The sequence below is a fragment of the Gymnodraco acuticeps genome, unplaced genomic scaffold (assembly GCF_902827175.1).
Source record: "Gymnodraco acuticeps unplaced genomic scaffold, fGymAcu1.1, whole genome shotgun sequence".
Classification (NCBI taxonomy): Eukaryota; Metazoa; Chordata; class Actinopteri; order Perciformes; family Bathydraconidae; genus Gymnodraco; species Gymnodraco acuticeps.
In genome coordinates, this window is record NW_022992275.1 from 1,083,887 (window position 1) to 1,098,458 (window position 14,572).

Genomic DNA, 14,572 nt, shown 5'->3' on the forward strand with positions numbered 1-14,572 from the left:
CAGAGTTACGTTTTTCTGTACTTCCTCTAAGAACAAAGGACAGTAAGGCCCAATCCCAAACCGCCCCCTACACCCTACCCCTCCGTTCGCGCGGAGGGTCCGCCACATTAAGTGCTGTTCCAAACCAACAAGTGTGGAGGGGGAGTTGGTTGGAGTGGGTTATCAAGCCCTCAAACAGCGAGTCTGCATCGGTGCTGACTTGAGACCGGTCTCTACCTGACCGGAGTCAATGCTGTGTGTGTCCGTCAGGAAACAAGCTGTTTACAAGTAGTTCCAGCAAACATCCACTGATAAATTGCGATGATTACACCCTCTTGATAACCTCATATTTATTTTACTTAGGATCGTATACCTGTGTTTAGTCTAGAAAAAGGTAAATGTGTGCATTTTATTATAAAGTTGTGTATATTTACAGACTGTTGCAAAAACTAAGAAGCTTATAAACATCAGGTTTAAAACTACAGTAACACAATTAAAGATGTTTGGAGTTTTATATGAGTTATTAATTTACATTTTTTGTCAAAAAGATGCTGATTTGAAACCGTTGTTACATACAGTTACGGCATTTCCTGTTTCTGCCTGAGAGAGGGGAGTTTGTCCCAAAGCTTGCCGCTGTATTTACTCCCTCCATCTGACAGGAGGGAGCCTCATGTGTCACTCCACGGAGTTCACTCTGTCACGGAGGGGGAGTGTGTAGGGGTAGGGTTTAGGGCGTGGTTTGGGATTGGGCCTAAAAGAAGAGCTCTGTGGCTTCAGGCTTGATCGCCATTCAAATGACAGCATTGTTTCCCCCAAAAGCGGGCGGGGTCGTAAAGTGACGTAGATGTTACTCTGATCTATTAATGTTTGCCTGACAGGCCATTGTAATCAGGCTCTTTGAATAACCAGAAATCCACGGTTTTCTTAAATTTCTAATCGGATTGGCAAAAACTTCAGAATTTGTATTGACCGCCATTCAAATGACAGCGTTGTTTTCCCCCAAAAGTGGGCGGAGCCATACTTTTTGCCCGGAAGTGACGCATAATGTTACTCTCATGTATACACTTAGATGAACTCTGTGTGACGGTGCTGCGATCTCTAGGGAGCCTGAGGAGAAGAGAGCACGGCGAGGGAGCTGTCCGCAGTGCCCACTGCTGCTCTCTGCTTTTCTTTGGCTCTGCAACATTAGTCAGAACAGACATCTCCACAGACATCACTGCTTTCAGACAGACCTCATCCTCCTTTGTTTGTCTGCCACATCCCACTCACTACACCAGTCAAACTGTGCTTTGACAAGGATGTGCGCAGAATGCTTTACAGAATCCTAAAATCCCCCAGTCGATTGTAATTGCATGCTACCAATGCTCAGTGCTTCTGCTGACTGAATTGTCTCTGATATTTCCATCATTCTGGAGCACAGATATTTTGTCAAAACAATTCATGAGATTCTGTTAAATGTCACAGAAAAATGTGTTTCATTCCAATGACATAATCATTATAATGCCAAGCTGTGTGCTAAGGTGGAGCTGAGCGTGAAAGCTGTGGGGAGAGTACGCTGTTAACCGAAGCAGTTCTTCAGCTGCACATACATATCCATGAATCCTACCATCATGACAAATCACATTCACTCAGCTTCAGCATGCAAATACGAAGCTTTAAATCAGCTTGATACGGTAAGATCTTAGAGTTATGACGCTACAGAGGGGCGCTTAGTCCCACTGACTGTAAACATTGTATAAGGATTTCTATAGTGTATGTGTTGCAGTAGTGCTGTGTTTCAAAATCAACCCTGACACACAGTATACAATCTCATAACAGTCAGACCCTTCCTCCTTGTATTCTCAAAGTTATTTTCTGTTATAGATTTAAACAAGCAATGCCGTGATAAGAAATAATGCCTTCCGTTTCTCCTTTTGTTTTTGACAAAGAGTTGATTATTACTGGTGTGTATGAGACTTTTGATTTCAAAGAACGTTCAAAGTCCAATACAATCAATAATATCTGGCAAATAAGCAATATAGATGTTGCGCTAACCCATTCTTGTTTAAGTCTGTCCATTATCCGTGACATTTCTATCATGTTTGTTAAACATAAAGTAGATCCCGTTTTGACTGCCATCATTCTTGGTTTCTGTCTTTGCATTTCTGTGTCAAATAAATGTGCAGGTTATTATTTCCATCCCAGTGTTTATGCCAAAGGCAGCAATAAAAAATGAAAATCTCACGAGGGATTTGCCACAAAAAAGATTTAAAAATAGATCTAAATATATTGATGTAGCTCAGCTGTAAGGAATATGTGTGAGGTATAAAATAATACAGGTTTTTTTTTATTAACATGTATAAATGCGGTATATTCAACTCAAACAGATGTAACAAAAAAATTGGTAGAGTGTATCTTCTCTGTGTTTAGTGTGTGTGACACAGATTGCTGTAATGACCATAGGGAGGTCCGTTTTATTTCGGGGGTGTGCTGGTCTGGCAGTGGTAGCCAAAGTGGACCACTGGTTCCTATTATCCACAGTGATACGAGCAGTAGCCTTTTGCAACCTCGCTGTAAACATTTTTACAGCCCTAGCTTAATTGAAATGTCACATCCACTGTAGCAATATACAGTCGACTTCCCTGCAAATTAAAAAGGAATTAGGCTGGCAGATGTGGCCTTAATGGCTTAATCATGCCTTTACGTTTGCTCCAGTAAAATGCGACCACAGATGAATATTATTTCAACTCTCACATCCATGAGTAATGCCTAGAAAACCATTTGAAATGTAGATTTGGAGACAGCTGCTCAGGGTATATTGTAACTGGCCAATGAAGCATTAGCATCTGACAACAAATGACCAGGCGCACCAGTTGAGTACTCTGTTGGACTCCCTTCACAGCTACAGCTGAACTGCATGCTCTCAATGCTTAAAGTCAACATTTAGTTTATCTCTGTGGTCTATCTCCAACTGCTCATTCCTTGCAAACATGCAATAACATTAAATACACAACTTACATATCTACCCTATAGTACTTTGTTTTCAGTGTTGTGTATTAGTATACATGTATTATGTATTGCTTAGACATTGATTTTCCTGTAGGGTCAAATGTGTACGTCCTAATCATCTTTGGCAAATACAAAAAGCATGATGTATAATACTAAGTATTACTTGTATGATAGATCCATATTGAAGAGTTATTTTTAAATGTTTAGTGAAATAAGTGCAGTTTCTCTGAAAGAGCTTATGAGCTTGAGACTTAAGTCATGAAACCATTACAATACTATTTTGTGTGTACTGCTTGAGTAAAAAAGCAAGACATGGACTCAGTATTTTAAGTTTAAGCTACAGACAGATGCTTGGCAGGGGTAAGAATTTCGATCTGGGTTGCGCCGTTGGAAACGGTTCAATTTCTTCAGGCGATGTGTGTACATGATTACCTTTCTTAGTCTCTCAGAGGGCCATACTGGCCTCTCCTGTCTATACGCAGTGTGGTAGTACAGCAGCATCATCATGTCGGCTGCACATCCATATAGCGAATCTCTCAATCCACTACATCCCAAAGGTGCTCTATAGGATTTAGATCTGGTGACTGTGGAGAACATTTGGTGAAGTGAACACATGTCATGTTCAAGAAACCAGTTGGTGATCATTTGAGCTTTGGGACATTACCCTGCTAGAAGTAGCCTTCATAAAGGGATTGTTACGGTTGCTGTTTGTCTGCTCATTAATCTGCCTGTGAGTGTTTTCAGCTGTGTGTGTGTTTATGTAAATGAGCTGTGTGGTTGCGCCAACATCATTGGCTGCCCATCTCCTGGTCCGTCTCTGAAGATGGTGATTGGATTGACGTCGTCCAATCGCAGCGCACAGCCGGCACACACCTGCTGGGGAGGAGTACAAAGGCCGCGGACTATCACCACTCTGGAGCAGGGGCGGCGCCAGGGGGGAGCTAGGGGGTGCTGAAGCACCCCCCAGGATTGCCAAAGCACCCCCTAAGCATCCCCAAGAAATATGTGTTTTTTTTTTTACGAAGATTATTATTATTATTAAATTAAATTAGAAATATTATTGATTACATCAATGCATATGTGAAACAAACACATTTTTGACCAAAAACATAAAGCCAACACAGGTGATATGATTAGGCCAATGGCCAGCACCCATTCGATTTTTGACCTACCCATAGGCTAAATTACTTTGTGACACTTGAGTGACTTCCTGTTAGCTAGAGCGCCAAATGATTTGCTAACAGCAAAGTGAAAAATGTATCGTTTTTTAGTCCTTAAACGTCCACGTGTGGACACTCAATCAAAACCAACAGAAAACGAGAGGGATTCTGCACATAATAGGCCTCGTGAGTACAAGTAGCTTACTTCTGGGTCTCTGTGTTTCATTCAAGCCCTGCTGTGTATGTGCGTGTGTGTGTATGTGTGTGTGTGGCACGAGCCATTTTGTGTGCGTGCGTGCGCGAGCGAGCGAGAGAGCTCGCCTCGCGCACCAGTGGGTATCTACCGGAGATCGTTGTGGTTAGCATCTGGTGCTAGCTAGCCAAGCTAACGGATATAAGGAGCTTTTTCAACAACAAGGTGGAGGGAGAACTCTCTCCTGTCAGACAGAGAGTCTTAGATAACCTCAGCTCAGGTGAAGTAAAGGACTCTCTCAGTGTTTAGATAGTTAACTTTAGTCTAGTTATCTCAGTGGGTCTCAAACGGTTTGTTTTAAAAGGGGAGTGATTTGTAAAATATCTATAAAGAAATAGAAAATCTGTTGACAGTTCTGTTTCGTATGGGTGTTGAGAGATGTATCCATAGATCTCTTAATGTTGCTCTCAAAGTGCACCAGATTGATGCTTTTAACTTCAATATTTAAAAACAAATCTTTCCGGGGGACCTAGCCCCCGGACCCCCCTAGAGGAGGTGAGGACCCTCCTAGAGGAGGTGAGGTCCGCTCCTCACTTGTAAAAATAGCACTTTACCCCTGTCTATATGCCGTGAGCTGATTATCGAGCCTTTATTGTAACAGTCGCGGGTGCACTGTGTGTGTGTGTGTGTGCGTGGGGAGTGTTGCAGTAGAAAATTAAACTGTAGCGCTGGTGCATTAATGGGAAACCCTAAATGTTTGAGCACCCTCTATGAAACGTCAAGCTACCCCACAGCACCCCCTAGAGAAAATCTCTGGCGCCGCCACTGCTCTGGAGGCTCTGTTGAGGAACAGACGCCTCTCGCTACTTGCTCTTAGAGAATTATGTTAACTGTGGTAAAACTCGTGTGTAGTGTGTAGAGTAGCTTAGTTAGTGTTTAGAGTATAACTTCTGAGTGTGAGTACACTGATTAGCAGTGTGTCGTAGTGTTCTATGTTTAGTATAGGGTTTGTGTGTGTGTATTGCTTAGATCCAGGTTGCTTAGCTCCTGTAGAACAGCATTTAGGATTATTGACATTGTGAAACCGCTTAGACCCAGGTTAGCTTAGCGCCTGTAGATCAGCATTTGTGGAAGTATTGCTTAGACCCAGGTGATTAGCACCTGTTGACCAGCAACAGCTGTGTTCCCACACAGCCTCGTTTTGATTATTGTTTTGTTCCACTTTAGAAGTGAGGTACTTTCTTTCTTTTGTATCATACTGTGCAAACTCTCTTTTGGAGTTCTCCTTTTGTTTTATAGTAACAGTTTGGCCCTTTGGTTGTGTCAAACTGTTGGTGTACATTATTGTGTTCATTGTTTGGTTACAAATAAACCACCGGTAACATATACCAATTCCAATCTGGTCGTGTCGTGTCCCTTTGGTCCCCTAACGTAACACGTGGGGTCTCGTCCGGGATCAATAACTTAATTCCTGTGGTTATAAGTGGTTTTTGTATTGCTAAAAACAATTTGGTGGACTTTGTGTGCAGTTTTAGTTGAGTATGGGACTTTTCGATTTTGAGTCGTTTTTGGTCTGTCCTTCTTATGAGCAGTTAGACCGGTGTGGTAAAGATGATTTACATGAGCTAGTGACTAGGCAAACATTAAAAAAAGAATTAAAGGCTCTGGTGGTGGATGAGTTGGTGGAAAGGGGTTTTCTGGTGCTGCCTGCACCAGCTGAGCTCACTGTGCCTAAGGTTCTTGTTAAAGGAGAGGGTAGTGACAGCAAGGGGAGCGAGCAGTGTAAAGCACCGTCCGCGCCGCCTCGCTATAGTCCACCGTCTCCTGGTAGTCTAGATTCCCGGGAAGGGAGTAGACTCAAAGTCCATCTCGCCCGGCTCCAGTTGGAAGCTAAGGACAGGCAGCTTCAGTGGGAAGCTAAAGACAGGGAGAAAGACAGGCAGTTACAGTTGGAACTACGAAAGTTGGAAATGGACAAGGAAGTCCGGATACGTCAGCTGGAGCTAGACTCCGAGCTGCGCGCATCCGGTGCTTTTGGCTCTGCCGGAAAAAACTTGCTATTTCCACCTCCTCCACCTGCCTTTGACGTGAGTGAAAACATTTCGCTAGTGCCAATCTTCCGTGAGACTGAAGTGGATGCGTATTTTGGTGCCTTCGAGCGCATTGCTACAGCGTTGCGGTGGCCGACTGAGGTCTGGGCTCTGATGGTAACGTGTGGATTACATGGGAGAGCTCAGGAGGCGGTTGCTGCTCTTGCGCTGGAGGACAGTCTAGATTACGACTTGGTGAAGGGGGCCATACTTAGAGTGCATGAGTTAGTCCCTGAAGCTTACCGGCAAAAGTTTAGACGCCATAGAAAGGGTCATAATCAAACTCACGCCGAGTTTGCCAGGGAAAAGTGAATGTTTTTTGCTAAATGGGTTACGTCATGTAAAGCGGAGGATTATTCTGCCCTGAGGGAATTGATCATGTTGGAGGAGTTTAAGAAATGTTTGCCTGAGCACATTGTTCTGTACGTGAATGAGCAAAAAGTAAATTCCCTCTCTGCTGCTGCTGTGTTAGCCGATGAGTATGTGCTGATGCATAAATCTGTGTTTTTCCCGGTCTCTACTGAGAGATCGCGCCGTGTACCAGCCGCACCATTTACTCAGCCAGCAAATGTGTGTAACGTGAACAGAGAAGAGAGAGAGTGTTTATATTGTCATCAACCTGGACATGTAATCACCAACTGTGCAGCTCTGAAGCGCAAGGAACAGCGGCAGAATATGTCCCCGCCTAAAGGCATTGGCCTGGTTACCCACGCACGCGCACAGGCAAGTAAATGTGACCCTGTCGTCTCATTATCTGAGCCTGTGATTGTGCCTGTGCTTTCAGATGAAGCTGTGTCCGGGGAGAAGCCAGAAATTGTGGCTCCCCCTCCTTCTCGTGAGGATGTCGCGAGACCGGCGCAACATGCCGGCTCAGACAAGCCTCTAGACTTCTCGACACTCCCGGTAACCCGAGAGCGTCAGGTTATCGAATCCTAGTGTTGGTGTTAGCCCTACAACATGTTAAGGTTTATGTTGGACCCAGTCTTTGGCCAATTGTGATATTTACATGTTACGATTCATTTATATTCTGCCCCAGCGTGTCCAAGCACAATCAGCGTCTCCTGCAATGGGCTCTGATTGTGCGGGACTACCACAGTAGACACCCGTCGTTAAAGGGTTCAGAGAATGTGTTGGCCGATGCTTGTCCAGGTTGAGTTTGTGATGTTAGGATGTGTGATATTCAGTGGCGTTTTCTCCCGGAGGCCAAGGGAAGCCAGGCTTCCTCTGTTTTTTCGGATTGTAGTTATAATTTAAATAAATAAATAAAAACACTTTGTTTTGTTTCGATAATTCTCCTTTACTGTGTGTTGCTGCCGGCCCGTCTCTCCCCCATTCTCATTGAGTATTTTACAAAGAGTGAAACAAACAGCGCCCCTCTAGATGTTATGGTGAAACAGTAGATTGCACTCACTGTTGCGAGAGGAGGCCAGCCGAATCTGGCTTCCTTTGGTGAAAAAAAATGGAGGGATTGACCAATCAGATGAGGCCCACGTGATGCCCCTGCCAACCTGTGATTGGTCAGGGCCATGCCAAGGGAAGCCAGCCGCCTCTAGCTTCCCTTCAGGGGCGGCTGGCGGCTGGCGATTTGATTGGACACTGCCATCCAATCAAATCACATCAACATCAGTTTTAATACTGTAACTGTCATCACCGCCGTTAGAAATTATCAAGCAAATGAAGCATTATGGAGGGTGGAGATTTGGCGTACTTAATCAAACATAACTTTACTAAACTTCCGCTACAGCAGCAACTAAAAATTAAATCAGATGACAGGCCAATGCCCGCACTCGAGCTGTGTGTACACAGAGGGAAAAGGGAGATAATCGGACGTTCAATGAGGACAATTATGTCCGCACGGAGTGGCTAACTGGAAGCGCTAAACTTCAGCGTCTATTTGGCTGGCCATGTCTTCTTTTTGACAAGGATTCGTGCTCCCTGAACAATACTTGGGCAACTTCAGGATTCATCGACCTTGCCAACCTGTCACGGGCAATTGAGAGGCACGGTAAATCCAAAAATCACAGATTGTGTGATTGTTTGCATACATTAATAAGTAAAATGCTTAAATTAATAAGAAGAGAGTTTCAGCTGGAGAGTGCGTGCGGACCTGTCGGTTAGATAACAGGCGTGTGCAAGTCCTGCATCTGTGTGATACAAATGTGTGTAAAATGATACCGGGCGCTGTAATCACTCATCTGGTTACGTTATTGACCGCCCCCCGACCCAAAAAATGGGCTTCCCCTACATTTTCCCCCACGCCACGCTACTGGTGATATTAGGAGTTTGTTAGTGTGTTTAGTTCACAAAACCTGTGGGTTTGTGTCTTAAGGGGGGGAGTGTTACGGCTGCTGTTTCTGCTTGCTCAGTAACCTGTCCGGGATTGTTTGCAGCTGTGTGCGTGTGTGTGATTATGCAAATGAGCTGTGTGGTTGCCCCAACATCATCCCCTGGTCCGCCTATGAAGATGGGGATTGGATTGACTTCGTCCAATCGCAGCGCACAGCCGGCAGTACAAAGGCTGCAGACTATCACCAATCTGGAGGCTCTGTATTGTGGGACAGACGCCTCTCGCTACTTACTCTCGTTCTGTGGTTAACTTGTATGGTCTGTGTTTAGATAGTTTATAGTGGTTAGTATTGTGTGACTGTTGCCTTTAGTTTAGTGTCTTTGTATATATTCTTCGTGTTAGTTGTACCACTTTTAAAGTGAGGTTTTGTTTAGTTCCTTTCGTTAGTGTTCAGTGATTTCATGTGTGTAAATAGGCTCACTTTTCAGAGTCCTCCCTTAGTTTGGTTGCCCATTTAAACTTGCGCCCTTGTGGCCTCTATTATTTATTATGTAGACCAATGTTTGTGGCAATTTGTTTGTTTCATTTTGTTTACCGCTGCTATTTAAAATAAACCATTTATAATTATACCAATACCAATCTGGTTGTGTTTCTTCCATTTAGTTCCCCTAGCCTAATAGGGAGCGTAACAGGGATGGACATAGTAAGCAACAATACTCAGGTAGTCTGTGGTCTTTAAAGGATGCTCAATTATATATGTTCATCATTCCTACCTTATAGCTGTATAAAAACCTCCATGTGGATGAATCATCATTAAATTAACTGACACATATTGAAAAGGAGAAAGTTCCATTAGCACGCACCATTTGTAAATGTCTAATAAAAGCAGGCTCAACTGAGCTGCTTTTTGAAGGCATACAAATAACAGACAATTATCAATATCCCTTACTTGAAAAATGTGTCCATAGTCTCTTGATTCATAGTATTTCAACCCACCATCATACTCATGTCTATTATGAGCAAGTGAAAAAGGTTGGAGGGGGCAAGCTTGCTTCTAAATGGAGGACGATGTTTCAGCAAGATCTGCTTTGATTAAAGACAACTAACGCCTCTCAGTCTTCCCTCATTACCTAAATTCTGCAAGAGATTTCCATGCAGCCCTCCAGATTGGTATACCTAGAGTATGTTTATCTTTCCTCTCCACCACCACACTACAGCCTTTCCCCCTGAAAGTGTAAAACTGAGAATGAATGTGGAGAGACTAAATTAAGGGACCCAATTTGAAGCGGCACCACTTCACTGATAAGCTGTACCAGTGATCTGTGAGAGCACATTATGACAATACAGAAGAATAAAGCAGATGAAAGAGAATATCCTGGCAAGAGCAGAAATCAGATGGGCAGAGGGAAGGGGAAACACAATCTAAAGTCTAATTGTGTTATGGCTCACGGCAGCGAGGGAGTTCAGAGAGATACATTGTCTTTGCACACGTCGTTCAGCACAGTCCCTTCACCGACGTGATCACATTCATTTCCAACCGGGCGCGGTGTTTCTTTTCACATTTTCACTGGGTGCGTCGATTGAAAAAAAAGTGACCTATTAAGGTTGACTAGAAACATGCAGCACTGGCATTTGAGGCCGGGCATTTAAGCATGTTGGTTAGATGTGTCTGACACTCTACAGTCACTCTGTGTCATCCCTGCCCTTTGGGAAGAAATGTCACTTTGATGCCTCTAAGCAGGTGATGAGGTGATTCAGTTAAATAAACTATTTTTATTTTCCTTTGTCCTTCAAAATATATAAATGAGGTAAGACAGCCGGCTCATGGTGTAATATCTTGTGTCCCATATCTCTGTTTTGAGCAGTTTATGAAGAAGTAGATATTTTCTGCAAACAACTATCTCGATTGAATAAAACCCTTAAACATTATAGTAGATTTCTCAGACTTTTATAAGAGAGGTACATTTCATCATCTTCTTTGAAGTAAGTAAACATATTTTGTATTATTTTATAATGGCCACAATTGTATTAAGTTATTATGATTATCTTTTTTTTATTCCTTCCACTTGCTGCAGTGCCTTTTCCATAACAATTCTGCGTAGTCTGACCCAGAAGAGTAATCTGACATGTATCATCCATTACCCAGCTCACCATACTAATCACATAGTTACAAATATAGCATTTACCACATGTGTTGTGAGAAATTCCAGGCGGTGCAATATTAAAAAAATCGAATTTGAATGATAGTTGAGAATAATAAACATGTTAATTTTCTGTGATGTATTATAAATTAGGGGGTAATTGGGCTTTCACTCTCATGGGACCTAAGCACTGGAACAGATGGTTCAATGACATCAGGCTTGCTAGCTGATAATCCATTTTTAAATACATATTACTTTTCTCTCCAGGCCTGAAAACTCCAGGGGGGGGAAAGAGGTGACGGTACTGAAAAGAGGGCCAAACTCACAATGTATCTTGACAACTGGCCAGACAAAGGAAAATCAATTGAAGAGGAATGACACACGTTATTGTTTATTCCCTGCACACATAATCAGATGGATTTGTGTTGGCATTATACGAAATATTCACAATGCTTCTTGTTGCTTGTAGTTTGTAGCAGCTATGTACTAAAACCCACAAAGACACCCACACTGGAGAGCCTCTCATAGTAGAGATGCTCATCTAGCTGCAACACAGGTGGTACCCACACAGGCTCTCTCATGTCCTGCTAGCTACTGCCAAAGCTCCAAGAGACTCTCTGTATTCCCAGCATAGTCAAAATGACTCTAATGGCTGGTTAGCTTCTAGTACATGTCATTGATTTAATTTAAAAACTGAAAACTATGGCTCAGCGGTTTAACAGAAAAACAGTACTTATCGTTCTTTGCCCTGCATTTAAAGGTGGGGTAGGTAATTTTGGAGAAACCAGCTCGAGTGCGCTAGAATTTGAAAATACACAACAGGAAAAAATCTGCCACTTCCTTCAGACTTCCTTACAGAGCCCCTCCTCCAACACACACGAACGCGCACATGACCAATGAGGGCACGAGATAAGTTTATGCAGGGCCGCCCCTTGCCAACTTGGGGCCCCAAGCGACATTGTGAGATGAGGCCCCCCCCCCCAACCGACAGGAGTGAAAAAATGTTTGCAAATATAATTCCTGTTTATTATTATTATTATCAACAGTTACTTTTTTATACAGTGAGGTAAATGGTAAATGTGCATGTATGTCGTTCAGTATGTGTTTACAGGTGAATACGTCTGCATTTCCTGCCAAATACTAGCCTCATAAAGATTAAAATATAATTAATGCAAATAAACTACTTCTACTAATAATGATAATCATAATCAATTCAATAATATAAATACTATATTGTTTTATTATAATATAGTCAAGACAAAACATGCTTATGACATGCTCAAAAACTGATATTTCTTAAATCTGTATTCAAATGTAGTTCCCTCTGTCAGCAATGTATCAACAACTACACACACATTTCTATCAGTATTTATCTGAGTTGTGGTTGACATGATGATGACTGTTAGGAGTTAAGGGGAGAGGCTGAGCATCACCATGAAATGTGCAAATTGACATAAAAATGAATAAAAGGCGAAAAAATGCTCCATGTTTTTTAGGCTGTACACTTTAACTGTTATGTAAGCCAACTAGACAGACAGTTTATCACTCTTCCTCCTGTACATTAGCAGATAAGAGGCATCACATACTTGAATGAATGGTAAATAAAGAATGCTGGCAATAACTGCATCTCCATTAGCCTATATGCTATGTGGAGACTGCCTTCTTCATGTCGTGAATTGCAGCTGATGTTTTAATATGGCAATTGGCAATTTGACTTATACAACATTCGCAAGTTGTACATTTGACTCATACAATAACCCACCTTCGAGTGATGCTCTAGTTTCTTCATGTTTTGTTTTTTTGCGCCGGACTGAAACTGTCTTTTCACCGACATCTCTTCACCTGCACTAGTGGCCGTATCAAAGCCGTGATTGGTCAGATGTCGATACATTACAACGGTGTCGGGTTACAGACATGCTCCCCTTGTCATCTCTCACTCTCACTCTCGCGGGGGGTGCGCGGAGAACTGAGCGGAGAACTGCGCACAGCAGCTGAGGCCCTCTGGGCGGGGCCCCCTGCGCAAGGCGGGGCCCCATGCAGCCTGCGTGATTGGCCTGTAGGGAGGGGCGGCCCTGAGTTTATGCACAGATGGAAGGCTGACAGGCAGGTAGGCCATCCAGTTATTTTACCCGGACCGGCTAAAATGATTGGTCGTGCTTTTTACAGTACTACGGCTGACATTTTTTTATGTATTTATTGTCAAAGCACTTAAGATATTCATTGCTATCGGGATGTTAAGAGCATTACATGCAATATAACAAAAAGTGATCTCGAGCCGGTTTCTCAAACTTACCTACCCCACCTTTAACATTCCATTTAATTCACATTGTCCTATTAAAGTCCTGGCAACCCACCTAACAGATATGTTTAGATTGAGTTTTACATGGTTATATACAGTTATGCAGTTATAAGTACTCGGGATGCTGGGATTGATGTAGAATGCCATGGTTTGTGTGGCCCTTTTGGCCATATTTAATTACATATTGTACTATTCATTACTGACCTTTTCATCCAAACCAGACTTTAAGAACTGAAATAAAAAGGGTACAGCAGTAACACAATTATAAGAAACATTTATAGTGACATACCTGCTACCCAATGTCAGATGTCCATACACTGTCAGGGAGGGCAAGGGAGTCCTTTAGAAAAGCTCCAGTGGGACTTTATTCACAGCTCACTTATTCCGGGGTCTGCGAGAAAAACAAAGAAACACAAATCAGAGTAGACATGGAGAGTGAGCTCACGATTCAGCCACTACAAATGCCCAGCGATCCACGATAAACATCCTGAAAGAAATGTCACTCCAAGGAAGAACATTAGCTAAGCCGCACCGGGATAGCAGGCAGGAACAGACCTGTATGACACAGGCACAGAATCTGTCTCCTTGCTTGGTCAACTTGATCATTTTTCTGCCTAAACAGCTGCCAGAGAACGGCTCATTACACCAGCATTTGGGTCGGGGGAAGACAAGCGAGTAACATATGCAGGGCTCATACCATTCAGAGGAGGGGTGCAGACTTGGACAGTGGATGTCCCTGGCTGACTGACACATCCTTAAAATGGCATGGTAACTGGCAATAGTTTAAAGGCAATACGTTAGATAAACTGACACTTATCTACAGACGGGCATTAATGGCGACAAACAGCAACGTGTGGAGTAATCCTTTAACTATTTTCCTTTAAACAAAAACAAAAATAAAACAATAGTAGGTCATGGCATTTTAAATGTGCCCGTGCTTGCTATGGTTCTCTGATGAAAATATTGTTCATGGAGCAAAAGACAGAAGCACATAAACTGGTAACTGAATGCAAAATATCTACAGAATACGTGAAACAAGGATTTACTGGTTCTTGTTAATACGTATATCTAACCAATGATCTGTGAAAGTATTTAAGCTCGTCTCTCAAGCTATCAAAACTACATAGACACTATAATGTGAAAAAACAATTCAAAGCAATACATTTGAAGTGATAATGTGCTATTGCTGTGCATGTTTGCGTCTAATATCTGCGCTGGAAAGGAAATATAATCTACCTTGAAGGAAGCAAATGTTTAGTGATGAAACCCAATCCATGGCAGTTGATGGTAAAAGCATCATATACTGAATACTAAGATGCTGAAGACAAGGACAGCAATGCGACTGATGGGTAGGTAGAATTTCAACGCATGGCTGAATGTTCTTTCTTCGAGCGCAACGTGAGCCGTCGGCTAAAATATTTTGTTGGTCTGTTAT

At 42.7% G+C, this 14,572-nt stretch overlaps 1 protein-coding gene across 4 annotated transcripts in view; it reads right to left on the bottom strand.

Annotated features, from left to right (window-relative positions):
• Positions 1–14,572, bottom strand: part of lingo2 (leucine rich repeat and Ig domain containing 2) — a 240,705-nt gene that overhangs the window by 156,774 nt on the left and 69,359 nt on the right. For all 4 annotated transcript variants that reach the window (XM_034207319.1, XM_034207321.1, XM_034207318.1 and 1 more), the window contains one exon: positions 13,427–13,528. The gene's annotated coding sequence lies outside the window, so the exon portion shown is untranslated. The remainder of the gene's footprint in view (positions 1–13,426; positions 13,529–14,572) is intronic.